The 10,916-nt window shown below is 53.1% G+C and overlaps 1 protein-coding gene across 1 annotated transcript in view; it reads right to left on the minus strand.

Moving 5' to 3' along the window:
* SLC6A20 (solute carrier family 6 member 20) overlaps nt 1-10,916 on the minus strand; it is a 37,874-nt gene that overhangs the window by 25,176 nt on the left and 1,782 nt on the right. The window lies entirely within an intron of this gene.

The raw sequence follows: 10,916 nt of genomic DNA on the forward strand, positions 1-10,916 counted from the left end.
ACTGAACATCCACACGCAGAAAAAAACGAATCTCCACCCCCATCTCCCATTTTATACCTGCTCCCCCAAATCTCAAAATGGATCACAGACCTATGTGCACAGCTCAAAACTATAAAGCTTCTAGAAGATAGCCCAGGAGAACATCCCTGTGACCGTAAGGCGAGGCAAAGATCTCTTGGATCCCACGTCGAAAGCACTGTCTATGAAAGAAAAGTATTGATGAGTTAGATCTCATTTGAAAACTGTGTTCCGTGAAAGGCGCGGTTAAGAAAGTGAAAAAGGCAAGCTAAAAGGCTGGGGGGGACTTCTGCAAAACACGTGTCTGGAAAAGATGTGGTGCCTAGAATTTATAAAGGACTCTCAAAACTCAACAATGATGAAAAAGAAAAAAAGAAACCCGTTCAAAAAAGGTACAAAAAAATACACTCGTGGCAAATTAGCCCACGAGAAGATGCTCAACATCAGCTTGTATTCTGAAAACAAGCAAATGTCAACCAAATGAGACGCCACCACATACCTCTTGGGATGAAACGGCTAAAGTAAGAAAGGCTGAAAGCACAAAGTGCTGGCGAGGCCCCGGGGGGAACCCACCCGCGCATCGCTAGTGGAATGCAAAATGGTGTAGACACTCTGGGAAGCGGTTTGGCAGTTTCTTGTGAGGCTAAGCACTCACTCACCGACCCTACAGCTCAGCGAGTTGACTCCAGCGTGTTTATTCTAGAAAAATCACAACGTACGCTCACACAAAAACCTGTATGTGAATGTTTACAGCAGCTCCCTTCAGAGTCGTCGGAAACTGGAAACAACTTAATTGGCATCCAGCGGGCCAGTGGATAAGTAAATTCTGGGACAGACTACTAATTCCCGCAACAACATCGGAGACTCTGAGAAGCATGATGCCGAGTTAAAGATGCCAGATTCAAAAGGCTACAGACTGGGGCGCCTGGGTGGCTCAGTCGGTTAAGCGGCCGACTTCGGCTCAGGTCATGATCTCGCGGTCCGTGAGTTCGAGCCCCGCGTCGGGCTCTGTGCTGACGGCTCAGAGCCTGGAGCCTGTTTCGGATTCTGTGTCTCCCTCTCTCTGACCCTCCCCCGTTCATGCTCTGTCTCTGTCTCAAAAATAAATAAATGTTAAAAAAGAAAAAAAGGCTACAGGCTGTACGACTCCATTTATGTGACATTCTGGGAAAGGCAAGCCTGTGGGGACAGAAAACACACCTGTGGCCGCGGGCCATTGGGAATGGGAGAGCTGACAGTAAGGGGTGTTACTTGGTGGTGGGAATACAACCATACATTCATCAAAATTCATAAAACTACACCAACAAAAGTGTATTTTTCCGCACGTAAATATATCTCACTAAGAGAAAAATCAGTTTTGTGATCAGTTTGAAAACGAGCCCACTAACCAACTCTCTTCCCACTGGAGTGCTCCCCATGCTCCTTTGATGTAAGACCTCTGAGGGGCACGTGGGTGGCTCGGTCGGTTAAGCGTCCGACTCTTGATCTCAGGGTTGTGAGTTCAAGCCCTGTGTTGGGCTCTGCACTGGGTGTGAAGCTTACTAAATTAAATTAGATTAAATTAAATTAAATTAAATTAAATTATAAAATAAAACCTCTGACACTGCCTTAGCATGAGGAGACCCTATCATTAGGGAGAGGCAAAGGCCTTCACTCCCGTGTGTCTGGATGGGGCGCGTTGTGAGAGATTCAATATGGCCGCACATTCCCTGAAGCTGCTCCTGTGAACGGATTCCTGTCTCCCCCGCCCGTGAATCTGGGCTGCTCTTGGGACCAGCTCTGTCCAACAGGATGTGGGGGAAAGGACGCCATGATGGTTCCAGAGCCTGGGCCTCAGGACGCCCTACAGTCTCACCACCACCTCTTGGAGTGCGTGCCCTGAGGCTGACACGTTTGGAAGCCGGTCCAGGGGACCCAGGGACGAAAAGCCCCACTGGAGGAGAACCGAGGGCCCATCCAACTCAGCACCAAGCGCGCACGTGTGAGGGCTTTCCAGCCACCAGTGGATGCCACCATGAGAGCCGAGCCTGATGAAGCCGGCAGAGAACTTCCCAGGCACCCACAAAACTGTGAGAAAGAATTCACTGTTTCAGCCACTACTCCCCCCACCCCTATTGGAATTTGACCAACGATCCCACCCCTGCCCTCCCTCCGGTCTCACCATCGTGCATGGCACCTAAGGTCACATCTCGTCTGTCAGCTTCGACGGGATGGCCTCCCAGGCTTTGTCTCTCATGACCCTGACTTGTTGGACGGTACTAGTCAGTTATTCTGTGGAACGTCCCTCGCTTTGGGTTTTGGCAGGAACCCTGAAGCGATCTGGGTCTTTGTCCAGAGGCACGTGATGCTGCTTCGCCCCATTCCCGGCCAGGTTAACTTTGCTCACTTGGCCAAGGTGGGGTCTGCCAGGTATCTCTGGGGAAAGTTCCTGTGTGCCCCTTAGAAACGATTCTGTGTCTTGCCGGGAGATATTCTGAGATGAGGTAGCCATCCTATTGCCCACCAGACCTGTGCCCTCTAGATTTCGCTGGAATCTTGCCGGGAACAACAGTCCCACGTTGTTGGTTGCGGCTCGGCGGCTTTCTAATTCCATCCTTCCTTCTAAGTCCTTAAGTTCTAGGGTGGCCTGTTGAGCCGAGATGGGTCACGACAAGCGGGTGGCCCGGCCCCGTGTGCGTCTGCATTACTCTGGGTGAGGTGGATGTTTACAGTCACTGAGGACACATATTCCGAGGATATAAAGACAGTTCTGAGCCTGGAGAACTCTTGCTCGCGGCCAACTCCCCAGCACCCGCCAGGATGTCTCGGCCGCAATCCTCTTGGTGGTTTTCTCGCATCCGCTCTACGGCTGCCCGCGACAGCTTATTGTCAGAGAAGCCCCCTGCCCTCCCACGTGGGCAAACCGTCTTTGGCTTCTCCTCACACCTAGAATAACACCCGCACTCCCGCCCCTGGCCTCTGCGGCACAGGGCTGGTGGCCTCCCTCACGCCACTGCAGCCACGGGGCCCTTCCTGTGGGGCCGGCCTCTGCACGCCCGCCCTGGCTGTTCCCTCAGCCCGGAGCGCTCTCTCCCTTCTCTCATTTCTCTGCCCAACCTGCCTTCCTCAGAGGGACCTTCCCGGTCTGCCTCAGTGACAACAGTCCCCACGCCACAGTGAGCCTTCAACCCCTCACCCCGCTGGACCTTCCTTCTGAGCAGTTACCCACGTGAAATTCTGCTGTGACTTTGACTAGTTGGTGTCTGTCCCCCCTTAGCACAGATGTCCTTGCTCCCTGGTCTGTGCAGAACAGAGCGAGCGGCGCTGGGCAGAGAGCAGAGCACCGGGAATATTTGTTGGAGGCAGGACAGAATCCTTCAGGCCTCACCAGACCTTCCACGCACATCACTTCCTCCAGAAACCTTTGCAGGTCACCCAAAGGTAAGTGGGGTGCCCCCCTCACAGTCCCTGCTCACTGGCTACCGCTCTCTCCACCCCTACTTGCCTAAACAGCTTCCAAGTACAGAGACGGGGTCTGCCTGGCTCACAGTTGAGTCTCCAGCCCCTAACAGGGCCGGATATGGAGTAGGGGGTCAGTAAGTGTTTGCTGAGTGACTGCTTGATGGTAAGTGGCTCTCTGATGGTGGTTCTTTTTTTTTTTTTTTTTTTTTTTTTTCCACGTTTTTATTTATTTTTGGGACAGAGAGAGACAGAGCATGAACGGGGGAGGGGCAGAGAGAGAGGGAGACACAGAATCGGAAACAGGCTCCAGGCTCTGAGCCATCAGCCCAGAGCCCGATGCGGGGCTCGAACTCACGGACCGCGAGATCGTGACCTGGCTGAAGTCGGACGCTTAACCCACTGCGCCACCCAGGCGCCCCTCTGATGGTGGTTCTACTTGGGTGGGCAATATGCGAAGCTATTAGCAGAGAGAGTTGACAGGCCTGGTACAGTTCATCATGTTGCTAAAATTTCATCCGAGATTCCTCTGAACTCTCGCTTTATTTTGTGGCTGTATTAATATAGACCTTGGGCAAGTCTATATTGGCCTGCACCTCCCTCAGAAAAGGCTGAGCCCTCAGAAGGAAGCCTTTGCACCCACGATAATACACCGTAGATCAAAATACAAGGGCCACTCTAAGGCATCAGAGCAATTGTCTTCCTCTGAAATTGATTTGCCATGAGAAACAGAAGAAATGTGTTAGCAAATTTCTAGTACCTTCTCTTAGGAGAGCCAAGAGGACCCTGTGTTTATGGAACAGCACTGGACGATGATGAAGGATAATCTAAGAAGAAGAAGAAATGTCTGAAGATGAAAAACATACAGCAGGTGAATTTAAAGCCAATGGAGGCAATAAGCAAAAACAAACAAAAACCAAGCAAAAACAAAACAAAAAAAACCCAACCAACAACAACAACAAAAAACCCCACAACCTTTAGAAATTACCCTGTAGCTCAAGGAGAAAGGAGAAAGTGGAAAGGACAGGCGATGAGGCACGGATGGCAAGCCCAAGCACTTCCTGTGTCTCTAGGGAGAACCAAGCAGGACAGAAGGCTGCCAAGACAGTATCCGGAACAGTAACAAATTCTACCAGACGCTTCCCTGGCTGCGTTCCTGAAAGGCCCCACTAGTCCCAGGTTAAAAAAAAAAAAAAAAATTAAGTTTTGTGAGCTCTCGTGTCCTATGCACCAGGGGGCGAAAACGGTGGGCTGTCTGGAGGTCCGGAGACACAGGTCTGAGTGTTCCAGCCTGAAAGATTCGCCCCACGGAACACGACGGTCGTTCAGCCCCACCTGCAGCTGAGAAGTTAGACCTGACAGAGTGGCCAACTGCGGGAAGTTTATGCCCATCTCCCAGAATCCGAGGGAAAATCGGGCAGGGGGAGGAGAGGGGCACCCTGAGAGGAGAAGGGCACCCCGGGGGACAGAGCAGCCCTTTCTAGCAGGGTGGACGCCTGTCCCTCTCGCCAGGGAAGCCCACCCCCCTGAGGTGGGGGTTTCACCGCGTCGGGCAGCCCCAGCGGCCATTCGCAAGGACAAGTTGGCTGATATCTACAAAAAGTACTTACTTCCCGGAAAGACCTCTGGTGCACCCTCCGGGGGGTCAAGAGCAGGCTCAAGACATTTGTAACCAGCAGAGGACATGGGGGAGGGTCTCTAGCTGGCCCTCTCCCCCTTCGTGCTAGGAGCCATACGGTCCCGAGGCACCACTGATGCAAATGTATTTCCCACCTAGACATACAGGTTGCAAGTTGTGCGAGATGAAGTTCCACACTGGAGAATGGGTACATAAGCTGTTCTGTATGTCCACGGACCCGCACGGAGCCGTTTTAAGTTCATAGCTTCAAAGAGTATCGAACGGTTTTGGAAATGATGGTCAGAAGTGAAAAATAGCAAGACACTAAATTACATACAAAACATGCTCTTAATTTTTTTTAAGCAAAAAAAAAAAAAAAAAAAAAAAAGTAACAGCATGACGTTGGGTACTGGAATTGGGGATGGTTTTGTATTTTCTTTCTTTGTATATTTCTCTAATTTTCCAAATGTTCTACCATGAACACGTATCACATTTGGGACCCCCCACCCCCCAACACACACACGTGCGTATGTCCTTCTAGAACACGTTGCTGCTTATTTTTCTAATTATCACAGCCAGCGCCGTATCTGTTTGCCGCTTCCAAGAGGCTCACGACAAAGAGAAAATCCTCTCTCTGTATGACATTTATGTCCGCGAATCTCGCTCTGGCCTTTGAGACCAACAAAGACCCAAACAATCAGAGGCAGCCACTTTCAGGGGAAGGTTTGCTCAGACGTATGCTCTCTTCCTACTTACACACCTTGGTCTCTACCAAACCACACGAGGACTTTTTAACCTGATTTTTTTTTTCTTCTTGGGGTGTGTACGTGTTCAGTTTAAGGGGCACGGACCACACATCCCCAGGGGAGGCTGAAGCTGCTGGCGTGGGGACCACACTTTGAGGAGCGCTGTCCTATCCTCTGCGCCCCTCCACCCCAAGGCCTTCTCCTCCTCCTCATTGACCCCTTCCATCTTGACTTTCCCCCAAAAGTTTGTTATTTGGAGTCAGCACCAGTCAACTTTTGGGAAACGGAGAAGGAAGACACAAGTAAGAAAAATGAAAAGTACCCACCCCCGCCCCCACCCTTACCCTGCCTGACGCCTTGGTCTAAAACTTGCTCGTCTGCCCCCACCCCTCCTTGCCCACCCCCTGTGCCAGCATGGCCCCGGCCCCTGGCCCCGTCTCTGTAAACTATGGCTCTGAGGGTACCGCTCCCCACCCGAGATCCTGGTTCTGCTCCCCAAGGGAAGTTCTAACTTCCCAGCGAAGCTATGGAGGGTTCTTTGGTTTGGGTTCATGCTGGAACCTTCCTCGCCTTCCTCCTCTCCCCTCCCGCCTTTGCCCCGGCGCCCACCCCATACGTCCGGGCCACGTAGAGTTTCCAGCCATTCCCCTCGGATGCATACCCTTCTGTGTCTTTGGCACACAGGGGTTTCTTCTGCCTGGAAGGCTTTTGTCCCTAAATCTACCTGATGAGCTCGGACTCCTCTATCAAGGCCTAGATGAAATGCCACCACGGCTGGGAGCCTTCCTGGGTTCTCTCGGGCAATGAGTCCTTCCTCGAGTCATTTCAGTGAAGCCTCCCAAAGAACCGTCCGCGGAAGCTCTTGCTGCCCCCCGTGTGGAAGGGCCATTTCCATGGTGCCGCCCCCTTAAGGGCAATGACCACCTTTGTCCCTGGCTTGCAGCAGATACTCAATACTTGTTGAAGGACTGAAATTCCTAGGACGTTTATATCGCTGAGCGTGTACGTCTCTATTCTCCTTCCTGTTTGGAACAGGATAGACGACGGCCGTTCTCATCCCCATGCACAGTAGGATCCCCTGGGGAGCTTTAAAACTAATGTTCAGGCCACACATGAGACCGGCTCAATCAGAATCTGGGGAGGGACAGACGTCGGCGTGTTTCACAGCTCCCGGGTGATGCTAACGTGTAGATGGGCTTGAGGCTTTTCCACGGGCAGGTGGACATTGTATCTTGGCTGTTCCTCCCCACCGTGGGGGACGGGGGTGAGCCGTGTCTGAGCCCACGGTGCTGTGCACGGTAAGACATGGCTTTAGAGTCCTTTTTAACTGAGGGAGGAGGAGGTCTTCTGGAGAGGATGAGGAGTACAGGGTACGCCCAGCAGAGGGAGGGCACCAGACATTTGGGGGGAGGGCAGAGGCGCAGAGGGGGGTGGCCTGATAGCCACTTATGGCCCCTAGGGCTTCCCCTGGGGACACTGCAGACAGCAGGTGCTGGGCCAGGCCCCCCCCCCCCCCTTGGTTGAGCGTCACAGCAGACCGTGCGGGAAAGTAAAGTGGCCTGAGTCACGGCGAGTCCAGGCCTGGGACTCCCATCTACTGCAGTCACTCCTGGCCTGCTCGGATCAGAAGATGAGACCCCGACGTGGGGGGCCTAGAGAGAGCCCTGGCTCGGACGCAGGAGTGGCCTGAGCCCCAGCTACACCTCCAGGAGCCCCTTTTTCTTCTCTGGACTTGTCCCCCACCTCTAAGTGGGGGTGACAGCACCGACCGCCGGAAACGCTTTGCACGCTGCTGTCTCCCAGGACACCGAGTCCCGAAACCCCAGCCCGGGCACCCGACGTGGCTCCTCAAGGGACTCGCTGACCACACTGCCTCACTGCCGGAACCCAGCCTCGGGAGCCGACCTTGGAACCTTCATGTGTTCGACAGACGACAAAGCCCTGAAACTCAGCTTCCCGCCCCACGCGGGCACCCACATGCGCCCAGGGGCACGGGGGGCCGCTGGGGCCAGCTCACGCACGAGAGCCAGCTGCCCACATCTCTGCCACCGCCACCTGCTGGGACCTTACGTGGGGACATCACAGTGTGAAATCGGCCCTGGAGGGAGCGTTTGCACTGCGATTATCAAATGCTACACTTGAGGTCTTACTTCCTCCCCTCCTCTCCCCCCCCCCCCACCCCATTCCCGGCAGCTGATCAACATTTCCCAGCACCCCACTACCTGGCTCCCAGCCGCTGGTGGCCCTGGGGGGCACAGGAGCAACCCTGACCTTCGTCCAAGCTGTGCTCCGTGGCCCCGCAGCATCCGTACCCCTTAGGCGCGGTTTAGAAAGGCAGATCCCGTCCCTGCCTCACCGCAGGTCTGAGTCAGGGTCTCAGGGGGCAGGGGCCACAGACCTGCAGTTTATGGGGCTCCCCAGGGAGGCTATAGTTGGAGACGCACAGCTCTGAGGACCAGAGAGGAGGGAAGGGAGGTGCAGGAGGGGCTTCGGGGGGACATGGGACATCCAGTCTGGGTGTCATCCAACCACAACACAGGCAGGTGTCTTCCGATTTCTTCCTCTTCACCGTTCAAATACAATAGAGAGAAGACTTAGGGCAAAAACGTCCACGTCGCCACCAGCCACACCACTGTTCTCAGGCGTCCCCGTTTCTTCCGCGACTCGAGCGCCTTTACGTACAAATCAGGCGCGGGGGTATCTAGTTTCCCCACGGGTGTGCGCAGCGCGTTCGTGTCCCGGCTCCGTTCTGGAACCACACGGTCTCCCACCCTGACACGGTCGCCGAGACCAGGGGACTCGCTCCAGGTGGGGTTTTGTGCTGTCTTTTACGTCTGCCAAGCGCCGGGGCGCTGAACGGCGGGGGTTGGTACCCGGAATGTAATCTTCCGAATTAACATTCCTCGTGCTGGGCCTGGCTCGGAAGGGCAGGACGGGAACAAGCCTCCGGGTCACAGGCACAGCCCCGTGGAAGGGCGCACGGACCCCTAATCCGTTTTATTCTGCGAAGTATTTCGGCACAGCCTGGCTCTGTAGTTTATAAACAAGCTCTTTGTTGGCGGGAGGTGGTGGGTCATTTAGAAGGTTAAACGCTCCTCTGGAGCCTCTCATGAGGTGCTTGGCTTCCCTTTTAGCTTTAGGGAAGACAGTGGGTCTGCAAACGGCCTGGATTTGGGGCCACATACGTCACCTATCAGCAGGTGACACTGCCGGGCAGGGCAAGGCTTGGGGAAAACCACCGGCAACCCCACCTCGCGTCTCCTGCGCTTTTCCTAACAAAGCTTGCTCATCCGTCCAACAAATACTCACCGGTGCCTCTTCTGACCCGGCGGCTTCACAGCGTGGGGCTGGGGGGAGACTGGGAAAGGGGGCTCCAGGCTAACGGCGGATTCCCAGGGGGAGGAAATAACCTCGTGCAAAGTGTAGAGGCAGGGAATACCCATTCTCTGGACAGAGAAGTGGTCCAGAATAGTTGGCGGGACTAGAAGATGAACAGATGGCAGACGATGGGGTGGAGATAGGGGCCGGTGTCGGGTGACGAAGTCCTTACTGTGCCTGGATAAGCGGTTTCGTCTTTTATTCTGTAGACACTTATGCTTAAGGGGGTGCCACCGGCCCAGCCTGTACCTGCCCACCTCGGACGCCTCCAGCCGGCCACCCACCCCGTCCTCTCCTCCGTGCCCGCCCATCCATCAGCCAGCATTTATCCATCCACCCATCCAGCCCAAGTACACTATGTACCAGACTCAGGATTTCTTCTTCCCTTTTTTTTTTTTAAATTTATTCATTTATTTTGAAAGAAAGAGAGAGCGAGCGAGAGAGGGGCAGAGAGGGAGAGGGACACGCAGAGAATCCCAAGTAGGCTCTGCTCTGCACTGTCAGCACAGAGCCCGACACGGGGCTCGAACTCATGAACCGTGAGATCATGACCTGAGCCGAAATCAAGAGTCAGAGGCTCAACCGACTGAACCACCCAGGCACCCCTAGGGTTTCTTCTTCTTTCCTTTTCTGGGTCCCGGAGGGCTTGAGGTGTCCCCAGCAACTCCCTCCATATATTCTGTTCCAGAATGACTCCAGCCTACCTGTGTCACCTGCAGACGATTCAGGGGACGGTGTTGTTATTAACAAGGAATCAAGCAGTCATGTGACAGCAAGGCTCACCTGGACCGATGGCTGGAAAACACGCAGCCAGGAAAGAGGTCTCATGGCTGGGTGTGCCGAGCACAGCAGGACAAGGAAACCTCATGCTGACAGTTCTTTGAAAAGTCAGTTATGAAGCTGTTACAACATATGGCAACACAGGCCCTTCGAAGAATTATAATGTATTTATGTCCTTCAAATGAATAAAGGAATCAGAGAAGGGCACTTGGGTGGCTCAGTCGGTTGAGCGGCCGACTTCGGCTCAGGTCACGATCTCGCGGTCTGTGAGTTCGAGCCCCCGCGTCGGGCTCTGTGCTGACGGCTCAGAGCCTGGAGCCTGCTTCGGATTCTGTGTCTCCCTCTCTCTCTGACCCTCCCCTGTTCACACTCTGTCTCCCTCTCTCTCTCAAAAATAAAAAGTAAACGTTACAAATGTTTTAAAAATTGTTTTAATTAAAAATAAATAAATAAGTAAACATTAAAACATTTTAAAAAAGGAATCAGAGAGTTAAGATTCGCTATGTAAAAAAAAAAAAAACCAAACAACTCCGTGGATTGACTTTTTGTCAAGTTTTGGGTTTTTGTTTTGTTTTTGAGCTGGTGGGGAAAGGGGAGGGGGAGCAGTGTTTTACGTCTTGGTCCTTCTTACACGGGTTACGTTTTGTGAATCCTTTGGTCTAACATCTCTTATTGTCCTTCATGGTGAAAAACATTTCTGATTATAGAAGGCATCACACACACACACACACACACACACTCACATGCACACACACAGTACAAAGCAGAGAAAAATCACTCTGAGATAACTATTATTAATATTTTGGAGTGTTTTTTTCCTCGTCTCTTTTCTTGGCATATTTTTCAACATAATTGAGATCATCCCTTTTACACAATTTTGATTCTGACTTCCCCTCCCTCCACTGAATATGACAGGAGAAAACTTACACAAAAGTTCT

This window comes from Leopardus geoffroyi, chromosome A2, assembly GCF_018350155.1.
Source record: "Leopardus geoffroyi isolate Oge1 chromosome A2, O.geoffroyi_Oge1_pat1.0, whole genome shotgun sequence".
Taxonomy (NCBI): domain Eukaryota; kingdom Metazoa; phylum Chordata; class Mammalia; order Carnivora; family Felidae; genus Leopardus; species Leopardus geoffroyi.